The sequence below is a fragment of the Protopterus annectens genome, chromosome 1.part0 (genome assembly GCF_019279795.1).
Source record: "Protopterus annectens isolate FY-2018-M chromosome 1.part0, PAN1.0, whole genome shotgun sequence".
Lineage (NCBI taxonomy): Eukaryota > Metazoa > Chordata > Ceratodontiformes > Protopteridae > Protopterus > Protopterus annectens.
In genome coordinates, this window is record NC_056725.1 from 139,677,517 (window position 1) to 139,694,972 (window position 17,456).

Consider the following 17,456-nt stretch of genomic DNA (forward strand, 5'->3'; position numbering starts at 1 on the left):
TTTTCAGTTGTTATTGTTTTTTGTGTGGAATTTATGAAAAAAAGAAGTAACTTTGTTTTTGGGGAGTTTAACAGTGGTACATTTTGGAACCATTTTTTCAATGGAGGTAAAAGCTTCTTGTATGATTTGCTGATGATGGCCTATGCTGTCTACAGTGTAAATAAGGACTGAATCATCCACATATTGGATTAATGAGTCCTGCTATAAGGAGGTATACAAATTGTTAATAAAAATATTAAAGAGCAGACGGCCAAGAAAACTCCTTGGGGTACCCGACAGTAACTGACAAGAATGGAGAGAGACAGAAAGAGAGAGAGAGAGAGAGAGAGAGATTGAGAATTATGCCATTTTACAGACTGATGTCGTTTGGATAAGTAGCTAATGAACAGTTGGAGAGTAGTCTGTGATAGGCCTAGCAAAGACATTTGTTGCAGGAGGCTGGTATGTGAGACAGTGTCAAAGACTTTTGACAAGTCAAGGAATAAAGAGGAAACAAAATTGCCACTGGCCCTTACTTGGTTGATTGTATTTTTGTGAAGGTTAGTAGGGCAGAGGTTGTGATGTATCCAGGATGAAAGTAATGTTGTGTGAGAGAGAGCAGATGTTCATGGAGGCGGTAGTGAAGTTTTTCTTATGAAAGCATTTTTCTAGAATTTTAGACAGTGGGAACAATATAGCTCTAGATCTAAAGTTAGTAATAGTTTACCTCTCCTAAATGCAACTTTAGTTATAACATTTTTTGAGGCTTAGGTACCTCCACCATGGCCTCCTCCTTCATCACAAACTCTGTTCAAACCAAGAAATTTCATGTTAGAAAAAAAATCATGTTTATCTTATCTAAACCTAATGTTCTTTTAGCTTGTCCAGGAACAATTGTAAGTTGTTCAAATGGACATTATTATTTCTGCATGCTAGCTGGTATCATCAAAGTAGCATAGAGCCTATGGAATTCCCTAGATCACCTTGAGTACTGCGTTATACAATACTGTTTGCACAAATTACACTTTGAAAATTAAATGGTTATAACTTCACATACATCTGTATAAGTCAAGAAATACTAATTGCAAGGACACTGATTTTGCATTTTTCAAGGAAAATCCCATAACATTTCAGAGAATCTGGACAGTATGAGTACTGGAAAAACAAAGTTTAGGTCAAAATGCTCCATCATTATGACTTAAATTATTTCTTACATATACAATATTTAAAACTACCAGTTTGCTTTTTGGGGGGTATACTGTGTTATAATCTGTTTAATTTGCTTATATAATATAAACTAAAACATAATTTCATCATAACAATGACCAGAAATAACATTCAACTATTGTGAGTATAATTCCTACAATGTCAGCTCATGAAAACCAAATTTCAGTTTTTAATGACCATAAACCTGTTTCTTTTGTTATTTGGAAGAGTCTTGAATTTCCATTTTTGGGTGTGCATGGGCTAAATAATGCTCTGAAAAGTATTCCACTCAGAAAGCAAAAATGTCCTAAGTTTTGTCCTAGTGGGATAATCTACAGCAAACGAGTTGATATTAAAATTAAAATATTTGCAAATGTAAACATCATCTGAACTGACATTTTTAACACTTGCATTATTGGTGTAGTCCACTCACTATACTTTACTTTAGTGGAAATAGGAGTTTTCCATATAAACCACAAGCAAGCAACTCGGGGACTCAGATCTGTCTTTTCTCTCAATAAATTTTACCATTAGACTCTATTTTTTCTTTTTATTTGTTTATTTATTTTTTTTTAATTTTTTTTGTGAAAATGCATTTGCACTTGCTGGCTTCTCTACAAGAGTATTATACGTGGAACAGTCCATTGTAGTTAGCAAAAGAGACATAGCTGCACCCATCTCCACTTCCATTTTTAGTTTATCCTGAGCTGCCCTTTGGGAGATCCACATCCCCATCAGTCAGTTTATGTAGTGCAGCACACAGCTGCCAGTTTTGCTTAAATGCCTCTTTATCTTGCAGAGCCCAGGGAGTCCCTTCAACATCTATCTTTCCCATTTCATATGTACTGAACATTTTTATATGCACTGTGGCTCGAATTTATCCTTACAGTCTTTTACCACCTTTCCACATAGAAAATCACTTATTGTGCCTTACTTATTGTATTTTTGCAGTCATTCATATGAAATCACTGTCATTTGCTTTAGTAAACTTTAGTACAATTAATTCGGGTTTGTTTCTCTATAGCTCACCTAGTCATTTTGTTAGTGGTGCCATTAGCTGTGTTTTGATGGTATTTTTCCTATATTTATACAATGTACATCATATAGAAGTCTTCCCTTCATGTATCAGACTGGCCTTTTTTAAACAATGTCTGTTAGTCTGCAAAGTTATGTAATATATTCCAATATACTTTCACTTACCTGTTGATTTATTTTGTATATTTCTAAAATGTTCTGTAAATGGTGATTTTAGTTAAATAACCTTAAGTTAACCTTAAGTGTCTTAAAAAGTATATTGATTTATGTTTTTTGGTACTAAAAAATCTTGCAATAAGAAATATGGAACCATTTCTTTTGGTTTCAGCATTACTGTGCTCACAGTAAAGTCACAGTCTCTTTCACCATGGCAAAACATAGCATAACTAGTCATCTGCAACAGCATTAGAGGTGCTCCCACATCCCGAATGGTCAGCCATCTTGCCCCAACATGTGCACTATATATATTACTTAGGCACTTATTTTTCACTTATTTTTCACTTTAAAATAAATCAATTTTGCTATCAGAGAATGTTATTCCTGGGGGATTCATTGTCAGCATGTACACATTACATTGAGGCTAACATAGTCATTCACATTAGCACAACGAGCAACATTGCTAATCAAATGTGCAAAAAGCTAGGGCACACAACACAGTGAGAGCCTCACCTCAAGCTCTCAGCAGAGGCTCATGGCCACATCGAGGTAAGGAAGTGCACAACATATGTGTGTACACAATATAAAGAAAGATTATGCACGAGAAACCAGAGATTCATATGCAAGTGCATATGCCAAGCAGCAAATGGACAATGAATACTGATAATTGTGTAAAGTATATTGATTGAATTTATGGACATGTTGAGCATCACTGGCATTGTTGTTCTCATCAACAAACAGTCATTAAATAGTCAGGAAGAAAAAGTGTTACAGGAAAATACAGGCATCTGAGTTTTCAACTCCACATGGACACATCACTCTAACTCCCAATGCAAAAATACTGGACAAACATAAATAAATGTGTAGACAAATGCACAAACCTAGGGTAAAGTTGTGCATACTGCTCCTACAACCTTGTGATAGTGGATACAATAAGAATTGTGGCTGTAGCATACATGTTGTGAAGGGTAGTAAGGAGAAACAGCAAGGATCATTCATTAGTGACTGCAGTCTTCAAGGATTTACCACAGAACACAAATGCCAATTAGAACAGCAAATAACTTATTATGATTCATAAACTGGAACAGCTGTGAAAATCAGAAGAGGTGAGATGTATGTATACGAGAGATGTACGACATGTCATTAAAACTTTTCTGTGATGGAACTCTTGCCACAAAACATACATATGAAGGAAGTTTATAAGCAAATATGTCTGTGAATGAATATGGCCATGATCAAATGTGAGCACAAGAACACACATATAAAAGGGACATGTCCAAGGAGAATTAATCACAACACTTCTGTGCATTAAATCAGCATTTTCTAGTAACAATTGTTTCATACACAGCTTCAATGTATACTATTAAGGACAGAAAAGCCTGTCCATCTGTCACAATCACATGAGCTGCATATTAGCTAATGCTGCAAAACAAAAATTGCTACAACTAGTGAGAAAATATACATCCCAAGGGTGTGTGACACCATTATTAGAAAATGACTAGTCAATTCAACATTGTGCAACAGATAACAGTAATCATACCTCATAGGCAGTTGCATCATGACATCAGGGTTACAGTGAACTGTGGAAGCTTTGAGAGTTGCCATAATAAATTTGTAGATAGGCCTATAATACTCTTATTATTATCTGCACATCAACCCTAACCTCCATTGTATAACACAGCAGAGCCACGCAGCAGAAGGTAAATTCTCAGCAGTTTTTGTACAGGATGACAAAATGACAATTATTATTTATTTATTATTTATTTTATTTTACATTTGTTGACCGGGAGTATTCTGACTGAGCTGCAAATAGCCCTTTTTCAGCAGAGGCCCGGGGAAATTATTTCCCACAATTGATTGCTGATGCTGCTTTGTGCTAATAGTCATGTAACAGAAGATGCAAAATATATTTGGTTAAATTGGGCATGCCTCAAAGGAAGTAAAGCAGAGTGTTGCAATGCATATGGCCTTCCCTAAAAGGGCCTTTGTAAAATCTAGACCCTGTTTCTGTATATTATTGAATCACCTACAGTCCAGTCCTTGCGCTCATACTGGTCAAACTGGCCTATCTAAGTCCACATTCTGTGGAGCTGTAGATTAACCGCTGAGACAACAGAATAATTCTTATTATAAGTGTCTGACAGCACATAGTTGAAGGGATAAGGACACATGTATATGGGACTGCGCAATGTTATTTGTCAAACAGATAATGTCAATGTCTTGTTCACAGTTCCCAACATACTGTATGAATAACTCAATCATCCTGTCAGGAGTATATTAAACCACTGAGCATGTTATACTTAATAGTGACTGTATCCTCATATCACTGTCAGTATTACTTTCTGCCACATTTCATGTCATCATTACTTTTTGTCACATTTTGTTTATGAAAAGAGTCATTTGAGGTGTTATGGCAAAGTTTTATGTCCATGTCTGTCGAGTGATATGTGTGACTTCACATTGCATGTTCTGTTAGGGAATGATATATGTGTGGAGCAGTCAGAGGTATTGTACAGGTAGATGCTGTTTGACAGTGACAGATGTCACACAGAGGAGTGCCACCCATGCTGTCATGAATATAATGTCCAGATCATTGCATTATATATCATTGCAGGTAAGTCTTGTGTGGATGTGTGCATCAGTAGTAACTCTCCATGATGCCTGTACACTATGAAAGGTAACTATAAGGCATACATGGTAAAGATATGCACTGCTATCATTAATACCATGCTGCTCACGTTTGTACTTGTACCAGTACATGGGAACACACTTGGAAGGAAAATGTGAGAGCACTCCTTCCTCATTTACATACAGCAGTACACTAACATCAGTTCATCCCTCATATCAGAAAACAATAATCCAATAAAGCAAATAACATTCTCAGAGGCCTCTTACATTGCTTTCAGTCTGTCAGCATGGTGTATGGAAACAGACTGCTACCAAGCCCCAGTGTACTACCAATGGCAAAGGATTAGCTCATGTGTAATTAAAGTCTGCTTTTTTGCCATAAGAGGGGAACTATCAGTAAACTCCACAGCTTGACACCAAAGGTTGTGCCAATTTTGAGTACAGAAATAGACATTTCTGTTTATCAGCCATTTCTGGTCATGTGTGTGGTGTGTGGTGTGTGCCTCTACTTTTTGCCCAGATTAAGGGTGCGAACTGGGGTTGACAGGACAGGACACGTGTGAAAATGGATAGCAAGCAAAGGTAGGACACTAGGGGAGTAATTAATGACTGAGCAAGATGGTGGTGTGATAGTACCATATCTATTAACTTCTTCACAAGCTAAGATTGTTATATGTGCAAAGAATTTTCAGAATTTGTACACACTGCTGGATTCAAATACCTGACTAACTAAATGAACATTCAGTAGACCTGTGAACTACCAGCACAGAAGAAGTCATATCAGGGTTATCTAAAATCACACAGCTGAAGGGAGTGTGACACATGCATAGAGGAACAGACAATGCGGTTTGTGAAACAGACACAGGCAATGTGTGGATCACACTTCACAACATACTGTAGGGATAATGCAAGCATCCCATTATGAATACATCTAATCCTTGAGCCTGTCATACATTCATACAAACTAATGACTGTCTCCTCATCATGATATCAGTATTTCCTTCAATCACACAGCAGGGCTAAGCATAGTAGCATGAGGTGCACCATATGAACATGGCCAAAGGCAAAACTGGTCAGTGTTTGTCATAGTCATATGTAACTATGCAGCGCTGCTCAGTGAGAAAGCACTGTGGAAATTATGAGTACACAAACAGGGATTTTGGTTTATGGACCATTTCTGGCAATGTATCTGGTGTGAGAATCTATATTTAGACCAGATTAAAGGTGTGAAATAGGGTTGATAGGACAGTGGTATAAATGGGGAGGAAGCAGAGGGTAGGACACTGTGGAAATAATTAAAGAATGAGCAGAATTCACAAGCTAACATTGTATTTGCACAAACAATATGGGAAACATGGATAATCATATCACAAAGGCTGTATGACAATAACATAATAATTTTGTTTAAACGATTGGATCAAATGAAGTGTATAATACACACACACACACATAAATAAAGTGCTGAGTTCAGGGGTAACTTTTTGGTGGGGATGCCCATTTTATTTTTTTTAAAGAGAGAGGAATGTTGAGAACTATATTTAGGAATAATAGGGATTTGTATGTAGGTTAGGTTAGATAACAGGGCAGACATACAAGACCGACAAGTATGATGATATGCACAAGACAGTGGGGGGCACTGTGATTGTGATTAGGTATGGGACATTAGAGGCATATCGCCATCCAGCATAAATACATTGGAAATTTAGTCCTCACTTACTCCCCACTGTCTTCTTTCAAGGGCACCTAGGGCAGTGCCAGATGAGGCAGCGATTTGGCAATTCATTGCAGGATTCTTTCCATAAGGCTGATGCAGGTACGGAGGCCACTATCTATGATCCTTTCCACCAGACCAGTCAACTCTTCTCATGTGTCAAAATCACCACCTCCACTGCCCTACTCTCATTGGGGACCACTGCACCAGTCCACAGCACTGAGCTACCTGACACAGGTGGTGTAGATAGTACAGGTGTTGAAGAGGCAACACTAACAGCTTATGTCCCACAACTGTTAGGTGCCTCTGCTGCCAGTGGTGGCACCACATCAGCGACCTGTGGAGGGATGGTGGTCCAAGCTGCTGTGGCTGCTCTAGCTCCCCATGTTGATGGTGGTGTTGAAGCAGGAATGAATGTTGCAATGCAATGATAATAAATAAATAAATAAATAGTAAACAGAGAACATGGGTGGGGGAGAGACAAAAAAGATATAAATATCATAAAAAGTCTAGAATGAAAATAGGTGACAGTCGGCACATATTTCACATACATTTTAACAATCTTTACAGCCAGAAAAAAATGCATGAGGCCATAAATTGCTGTTTCATAAAGCTATCATATTCCTGGTTCTCACAACTGTAAACATTATACAAAAAATAGCATGACTATTTTAAATCTGATTTATGGAGAACATTTCATTAAATTTATATTGTGACTGAGTACATGCTATTCTACATTATTACTATAGTTACTAAAGTACTATTTTGTAAAGTGAATAGTAGAGTATAGTTTATGTTGCTTGGAATTGAACCCACAGGCATCTGTCTTTATATAACCATTGACTACCACAAAGTAGCATGTGCTAATCACAGAAGTCTGTGTAATTTCCAAAGGTTGAGTATGTGTGCTTAGTTTTCTGGCAAACACTTATGGCCTGCTGTCCAAATACTACATAACCTCTTGGTGAAATCAGTGGTATTATGACATGGCAATCAGTCAGACCTGAACCAATACTTTGCCTCCCCGAGGCATTGCAGTCTCTCCTGATGCATCTCCCAGTTTCTGCCAACTTCTGTAGAAGCTACACATACAAAAAAAAAAAGACTGCAGACTTGTTTGTGTTGCCAAGTTAATTACTGTATTACATGGTTATGGGACCATATATTTATTTACACAACTAAAATGGGTCATAGGACTTATAATACTCCCCCAAATCAACTAAGGAGGCCCATTTTCACCTTTTTAAGTCACTGTAATGGTAACGGCACAGTTTATCCCATTTGTGGAATACCAGTAGCATGGGTGACAGCCTTAAAGAAGTTACACCAAGCCTCAGCCATATAGAGAGACCCGGTCTAGTCACTCTGTGGAAGCCTCTGACTGTAATTTTTGACAAGGAAGAAACAACTGTATGCAAGGCAAGAGTTACTAATAACAGTTGTGTATTACTTCATTGTACTACCTTTATACAAAGAATGTCTTAAAGGTTGCATTAAGTATAACCAATCGTTTTATGGTGCATGGTTCAGCCATATTCTTAGAGATCTTCATTTTATGTGTGAGATGCGTGCAGGTACCTCACATATTCTTACAAAATGTTGATAAAAGTTTGTATCGATGTTCAGTCCTAAGTAAGTAAATCTAGCTTAAAACTTCTTTGTAAGACTTTTCTTGTCTGACACACCCTCTCAAAGCAGAATTCTCCTTAACAGGTATGCTTAACACATCATTGAGCGATCAGTATTGCTAATGAGACACACGTGTAAGGCAATAGCTAGCCAAAAATCTTCATACATGTTCTTGTACTACTTAGGTGTGTGCATGTCATCATGAAGGAATCAATACCATGTTTACCTCTACAGCACTTCAAGCAAATTGAGGGATTCACAGTTGATGAGTTGAGAGTTAATTAACATATTCCACATGCCCATAGGGCTTAATCAACAGTTTATGAACAGACATAGGGCTATGGAATTTCCATTATACTAGGGAAGACTGCATTGTATTCCTAAGTACTGCCAAACAAGTTACTAAGAACAGTTTCAGTCAGGACTGCATATGATAGCATTTGAATTTTTTCAAGGTATGTATTTCCACATACATCTCCTTATTCTTGGTATGTTGATAAATATTTGCAAGGAGTGCTGAATACTTGGCAGAGTTTTTGGATATATTCTGCTGAAGTCATCTGGAAGTGTATTTCATGGGGGTGTGGTAAATGACTTGTCAAATATTAAAAGGTCTTTAGTATTTCTGTAACATCCTTAAAAGTTTAGACTGTATCTGAATTGAATGGCTACTGTAGGCTTTTTGTTACATTAACCACTGTTTCTCTGTGTATGATGGTTTCTTTGCTTAGTAGTTGTACATTTTTGCATCTGCTATTGGTTGCTGTCTTCTGTATTTTATACTTTTTTAATTTGCGGGTAAATACATATGGGATATTATAGTGCTTCACTGTTGTTTAGACTGCTGTTTGTATGATGCTAATCCCTGACTGCATACTGATATGTGTTGTTCCGTAAGTATAACAGCCTGTAGTACTCCACCCCTTTAGTGCATTAAGGTTCTTTATTCAGAAGTCTTTTTATTTCCATCACAACAGGGATATAGCTCCAAAATCACAAAATAAGATGGGGTCATCCTCATGGAAGCCTTCTTTCTCAGATGCTGAAAATGAGGTCATTATAAAGCCCCTTCACCTTCATGGTGGATGGCTCCTTGACACACCATCTGCTGACAAGTCCTTCTGTGACTGTGTCTGGTGGCAGATGGTTTACAATGTCAGTGCTGTTGGTGGGCAGGGCCGGGTATACTATGTGGTCTAACACAGGGCCACTGACATGATTAAAAATGCTACTGACAGAAAAGGATGTGGCATGTGAGTGAAGGACTACTAGTGATGGGCCATCTAATGAAGTACCACTCACTGAAATGGAGGAATTCCTGTCCACTATTAGGGAACCTGGTTTCATAGTATGGTGCTGCATGCTGGGGGAGAGGTGAAGCACACCCAGAGCATTTCCACTAATGATGCCCCATGTATACCAATCATATGTTTATTAACTCCATCTTTACAATTAAAAGTAACCTGTATGCTTATAATACTTCTAGCAACTATTATGTCTAGTTACATTTGGCATTGAGGTACAATGATCACCTGCACATGGTATGGGCATACTTTTATATTAGTTGCATGACTTACTCTCTCTCTCTCTCTCTCTCTCTCTCTCTCTCTCTCTGTCTCTGAGATGATAGCATTTGCACATGTGACAGAGTTCTTTTAGCCTAGTTATTATATATGTTTGTTTTCCTTAGTGTATTCATAGCTGAAGCATTGCCTGGCAACAGCACTGTGGAGCTCTCTGTGTCTGATGGAGGAATGTTATCCTCTGATGATGAAAATGGTGATGAACAGGCACAGTCTGGGATTAGAGGGGATATGTGGGACATGAAGATTGTGGCTCCAACATCCCCTTCCCACGCTATGGGCACAGTCAGTATGCCTATGCATACTCATGACAGAACCATCTGAGAGTGAACAGGTTAATGGGGACACAGTTGATCAGGGTAGTGTGATTACCCCAGTTGCAAACTTGGTGAAATCTCCCCCTAGTCATCATGACAGCAAGGTACCACATGAGGGGTGTCGGTAAAGGTGCTCAGAGAAGGTATGTCTACTGTCCTCCCCTAATGTTAGTGTGTCATTAGCTGCTACTCAACGTATGTGCAGGGCTGTCACTGAGGCACAGGCAAGTGCCACCATGCCTTGGAAGAAATAGTCAGACTACTGCATATTGTGCATTCTGACATATGCGACTGCATCAACCATGTGTGTGACTCCTTGGGCAGAAGGAAAGGCACTCTGGAACATGCAGTGCCTGCTCTGGATCATTTCTTGGGAGAAGGGTAGCATCCATGATGCGGGTCTACTGGTACATTGTCAGATGTCAGCCAACATGGAGTGGACATTCCAGATCCTGGTCCTACAGTGTTAGCACTTCCACTGCTATATCATTGATGGATGTGCCCTCACCCAGACATGGTCATCCACTTAGTAATGGCCAAGGATGTAGTCATGATGTCAGTTCATCCAGCAGACATCATTCACATTCAAGTAACATTCTGACTTCTAGCCAGGGTGGTGGAACTAGCAGTGCAACTCCTGATAGAGGTACTTCACTTGGTTGGGGGCACCCACAATCGACTTTGATCCTCTACCATGCATGGCTCACACCTGTGCAGGATGCCAGGGCATAGTGCTGGCCCAAATGCTAAGGCTATATCTCTACATAGTCACACACAGCACACTTCACATTGGCCATAACATCTCACACACAGACAGACACACACACAAAGACAGACACACACACACACACACACACACACATACATACACTTCAAAATGGACTTAATCAACTTAATCACCTGTGTAAATAATACTATTGACAGTCCATAATTGCTGCTACTTCTTCTCTCACATTCACACTGTTCCTCTGTGTAAAACTCGCCCTTCTGTAACTGCCCCCCCCCACACACACACACAGACTGTGCAAATGATGATGGTGATGATGATTGTGTCCTGTCTTTTGCACAATCTTTGACTGAGGGTTGCTTATATCTGGTGCACAGATCGGCCAGCTAATGCTTGGTTAGTCAAAGGTCCTGTTTTCATTTGGATACATAGTACTTTTTACTTTGTTTACCTTCTTAGTAATAGCAGCAGGGGTAGTAGTAGTATTAGCAGTAGTAGTAGTAATAGTCATAGATATGTAGGATAGTTTGCTCATCCACTTGTGCAGATGATGCTGAGTGTGGCCTCCCTTCGGGGTGGGGGGGGGGTTGGGTGTCTCACTTTGTCTGCTTATGTCTGATGCACATAGTGAGAAGACAATGAATGGTTTAGGCAAAAATGTTTCTTTCTACTGTACAACTGCAAATTATTTGTCTTAATTTATCTGTTTACATTCCATACTTATATTGCTGTGTAGATATTTTGCTCATCTACCTGTGTAGATGATGCTAACATTGCCCTACCACCTGTGGGGTTGTTTGACATGTGCTGATTATGCCTGATACACAGGGTATCCATGAAATGTATAAAAAAGTAATAGTCTGTTGTGTTGAATGCATCATCATTGGTGTCTGTATTTGCTGGATATACTCCTTAAATTGTTATGATATTCCTGTATAGGTACCATTGACTTTTACTTACTGCTTACTTCTGTTTATGTATTGTACTATTTATTCATTACAGGTTCATCACTCGCTTATGCTACTGCTCATGAGAATGTATTAGCGTAGGGTTGTCTATGTCCGATGCTCACATTAGCCAGCCATTGCTTGGGTAAGTGAAGTCTGATTTGTTTGTATGCATTAATGTTACCGTTTGCATCTGTTTAGCTCTTAAGTTAATTAAGCGGTGAGTGTATGTGCAGTTCTCTGCCTCTCAGTCAGTGTCATGGTATATTGTGCCTACCTCCGTCGTTATGATCTACCCCTGCTGCTGCTGATGGTTCCTCAGCTGACCCCTCATCTGTGTCAGCTGTTGCTGCTGCTACTGTCTGTACTGCTGAGAAATGTGGTCCCTGTACTAGAACACCCTGCTGCAACTATTTCCTAAGTTTAATGTTATGTAAGATGACACACACACTGTTATTATTTTGGAATTGGTAGTAGGGTCATATAGCAGGGTACCTCAAGAAGTAACCAGACATCAGAAATGTGATTTGAGCAGCTCAAAATACACACTCTGTAATATTTCTAACCTGGACATGTGCAGTATTGTAATCTTGCTCAGTGGGTTGGGTGGGTTCTCATAGGTCTCATGAGCCAAGGTTCTAGGGCATATCCTGCAACCCCCCACTAGACGTTCTTGTGGGAAGTCACCCCTTGCAAACCTTAGGTAGAGGTCACAGGTTTGCCATTTGTGTGAGTCATGGCAATTGCCTGGTGGCTGTGCACTCATTATAGATGAGTCCTTATACGTTACAGACTGCCTGACAGTTAATGGAGTGATACCCCTTTCTTTTCACATACCTCCTTCCCAGTTCACCAGGTGGGACTTTTATTTCAGTGTGGATGTAGCCTATGTACTAGACAAACTGGGGATGAATTTCCTTTTCCCCATCCAATTGTCCAAGTTACACTTGAATTGGCTTAGGGAGGAACTCTGTTTCACATGGATGTAGAGCCTGTTCCAGTGAAAGGATAGTCTCTGGGAAATGTACCTGTCTCAACAACAGGTCCTATTTATATCACAGGCAAGGTTTAAGTCTTTAGAATTGGTAATCCTGGAGTTTTTTGCTTTGTGGATGTGCAGGAGGTCCATCGGGGTGGGTTCTGATAATGCCTTGCTTGCTAGGATAGATCTACCCACAACAGCCTATAGAAGACAGAATACAGAGATAGGACCTTGAGATCTTCTGCATATGACATGATAGTTATGCCCTGTATTCTTTTAGTGAGCAACCTCTGTGTACATTCTATTTGTTGGATGTGATTAGTTAGGTACATACCAAAGGGGGCATTGTATTCAATGATAGGTCTGATGAATGCCGACTACAATGGAACAATGACATCCTTGGACCTAGATGCTGTACCTTTGTTTATAAGTTGCCCAACATAGAATGGTTTCCTCACTATTGTAGACATGTGATGGTCAAAGGCTAGATTACTGTTTATGTATGTCCTAAGTCAATGACTACTAGGTCAATTCTTAGGGGTGTGTTGTCAATATGGTAGTTACCACGGATGGATAATTTCCCGAATTATATTATTATGCATTTCTTGGCATTTAGTTTTAGTCCATGATAACAGTTATTTGTCTGTGTCAGCCCTTCTGGAAGAACATTTGTGTCAGTGTGGGACTCTATGATTGCTCCTAATTTGCAATCATCTTCAAATTTAGTCAGCCAGAAAACATTGATATTATCCTTGACTTCAGAGAGTAAATGCCAAAACAAGGTGCCATCCCAGGACTGATCCCTGAGGGACTCCTCTTGTGACTGGCCTGTTTGTAGAGGTGAATTCCCCAATTCTAACTTCCGAGGTCCTGTCTGTGAGCCAGCTGGCTATCCACTGGGTGGCAAAAGAGTTTATGCCTAACCTCTGGAGTTTGTCGACGAATGGAGTATTGTGTGAAACACCTTGGCCAGGTCAAGACAGGTAGTGTGAACCATTCTTCTCTCATCTATTCCTTTAGTGACCCTCACAAAGAAGTCCACTAGGTTGAGTAGGCATGACCTGCCTTTGACAAAACCAGATTGGGTTGGATCCAGTGTCTGAAGGTTTTCTATGTCATTACTGATAATTTCTGTGATAATTCTGTGGTATTCACCACAAAATAATTACAGAAGAGAAATTAAATAAGAAAGAACTCTGACCATTTAACTAAGATTGTGGCTAATTACATATGTACAAGGCACACCACAGTACAATAGTAATAACATTACTCAAAGTATGAGCTTAGGGTGGTGCCTACCATGAACTTAAACATCCTTGCAGTCTACTACATTGATTGCACATGCAATGTACCTGCTAAGATATTGTTGACCAACTTTCTTAAAATTATGGTCAAACTGACATCCCTCACAGATATTAGGGTCTAGGAACAGTCAAAAGTAGCATTCTACAACCAAACGACTTGTATAAGAAGTAGCACTTACCTTATATAAGCAAATATCTGACTCGGAAAGAAATCTTTCAACAAAATCTGCTCACAAGATTCAAACCCCTTCCACAGTAGTTTTCTTCTTCAGCACATCCTGTGTTTCTCATTGTGCTTATATTGTGCAACTTCACACCTCTGGGCTTGATCATTATGCTAATAAGGGCTCACCTCATTGCTTCTGAATTGCTCAATTTATATGATACGCACTCCTGATAAACACTATGAAAATTACTACATGATGCCATCTACACACCTGAGCACCTGCAGGCAGCTCCATGTATCAAATAATAGATTAGGACTGAGAGGATTGTCATCCCATTATTAACCACCAGAAGATGGAGTCATTATTGAGCAGGCATTCTCAGCGGCAAACAGATGGACAGACGACTTCCTTAAAGTGTCGTTGCAGCATAAGAATACAGTGCCTATATTTTATTTTACCATCCATTGCTCAAATGAGCTGCCCATCAGTGCCTATCACTGTACGGTGGCTGAGACATGTGAGAACTCCTACCGTCTAGATGGACAATTGGATCATGCTACTTCTATATGTACTGACATTGTTAATGGCTCAATCTCCCCCAAAGGAAAAAAAATTCTGTTGTCATAGCAAAGTATATTTTTTGTCCACCTATAATCAATGTACCACTATAAGGTCCATATATATAATATCCATAAGTAGTAGTTTGTTGGGTATTTCACAATATACAATAGTAGTAGCCCTTGTCTATCATCTCTGCTGAATATATTTATTGTGAGATCAGCATGTTTAGAATGCATATGCACGGTGTTATTGTTGTCAAAACTCAAATACCACCACTGCCCAAAAGAACAGACCTACGGTCCTGATAAATAGCTCATGTAGTTAGTATTTTCTTCTGTCAGACTGCAAGTGAGGAAGGCTTTTGGCTTGAGTCTTCCATATGTTATAATCAGACAAACAGAGACTGCATCTTTGAACACCCAGTCCTGTCCCCAACCCAGTGTTCCCCTCCCGTTTGTGCCTGTGCCCACCCCTGTATGCTGTACAGTCTTCCCCTCACCATTGTTTTCTCTCTGTTTGTCTAATGTCTCCTTTTCCATTGTGTTCCCCCCCCCCTCGTTGTGTTACCCCACACCCTGTCAGTCATATCTGTCTGCCATTTCCTGTTAAATAACCTCCCCCTCTTAACAATAGCTGACTTTCTTCCCCCACTTTTCCCTTCTCTAAAAAAATATAAGGGTACCTGTTCCACAAAGAATACTCCCATCCATACTTCTCAGCTTCCCAAATATTTGACTAATGGTAAGTGTGATGGTCTCATTTTAAAATGTGTATTTTTCTGACAAATAATTCAGAATTGTTGGAATTCTCTGGAATTATTGGGCTAAGGAGATGAGAGTTATGTTCCTATCCAGCCTCTGCCCTGCTCATTCTTTGTTTGCACACCTTGTATTTAACTCACTGCTCGCTTCCCCTTTCCATCTCTGTTCTGTGTTGTCATTTCCAACCTTTAATCTGGTCAGAAATAGATAAACACAACACACGCACACACACACACACACACACACACACACACACACACACACACACACACACACACACACACACACACACACACACACACACACACAGAGATGCCCATAAAAGGCTTATAAAATAGAAATCCTCTTTCTGTGTTCATACATTGCACAATGTGTTGTAGAGAACAATGTCAAGGCACATGTATAACCTGTGAGAAGTGGCACTCCTTGGCCCATGGCAAAAATGAAGTCTAATCCTTGTTTCGCTCTACTGATGTTGCCTACGGTTGCACAAATGAGCTAGGCTTCACTGTGTGCCAACATGCAAATCTGACATAAAGTAAAGCTTGCATCTTTATTCTAATTTCTTTGATGGCTTGGTGTACTCGTGAAATGATTTTTACTGTGTGAATGTAGTGGATGGAAGTTCAAATCCCCTGGGGGGGCTGTATGTTGTGTAACAATATTCAAGTTTGAAGTGTGCATATGTGTTGTATTTTCTTGATAAGTTTATTTTATGACCACTTTAGCCTAACCGATCCAGTGGCTCCCCTTGCTAATGCAGTAGTATGGAGAATACTTTCCATTAAGAAAGGCAGGGCCTCATATCCCTTCAGGCTTGTCTATGCATGTGCCACCTTTCCTTAATATATGCATTTCAGTCCAACTTCTCCTGTGTCTCTGCTTACTGATGCACCCATCTGAAGAATATAATTAGGAGAGGTACAAGCTCAAATCCCTTCAGTCTTATCTTTCAGTTACTCCTCCAAGACAAAAACTACTGCATGTATGTGTCCTGATAGCATCATTGGATGTCTCCTTAATAACATGAAACATGGCCTGCTGAGCCCTATAAAATAACTGTTCAGCCTTAGACTCCTAATTGGCTTTGTGCCTGGTGACTAGAGGACTGCAGCAGGTATCCCTCTGCACAAGGGGTGCAATCATTGACCTGGACCTACAGGCCCGTAAGTCTGACTAGTCTCATATTAAAGCTATGCAAAGAATGTTCATGGTTATTATAAATAAAGTCACAGGAAACCTTCAAACATTTAAAAATCAATCTCTTAACCTTGGACCTTCATCAATTTGGCTTTATTAAAGTAAGGTCCTACCTCTTTAACTTTATTAATTTCTTTGAAAAAGTAACTGAACCAGTGGATACTGGTTACGCACTGCATACAGCATATCTAGACCGGGCCAAGGCCTTTAACACTATTCCCTGTGTAGGTATTATTGATAGATTTGCAAATCTGAATATAAATTATTTTATTGTGTGATGGATAGCTAGCTGACTGTATGACAGAACTCATGTGGTTAGAGTGTCAGGTGTCACTTCTGAAAGAAAAAGAGTTACTAGTGGTCTACCATAGGCCTCAGTTTTGGGTAGTCTCCTATTTGGCATATATTTCTCAGACCTTCAGGCCAGCACTTCTGGCCTATGGTTAACTAAGTTTGTAGATGACAGTAAACTGGGTCCTGTTATTCGATCTTCACTGACTCACAATTGCCCCAAAGTGGTGCAAAGACAATGGTCTCAAATTTCAAATGTAAAAAAATGTAGC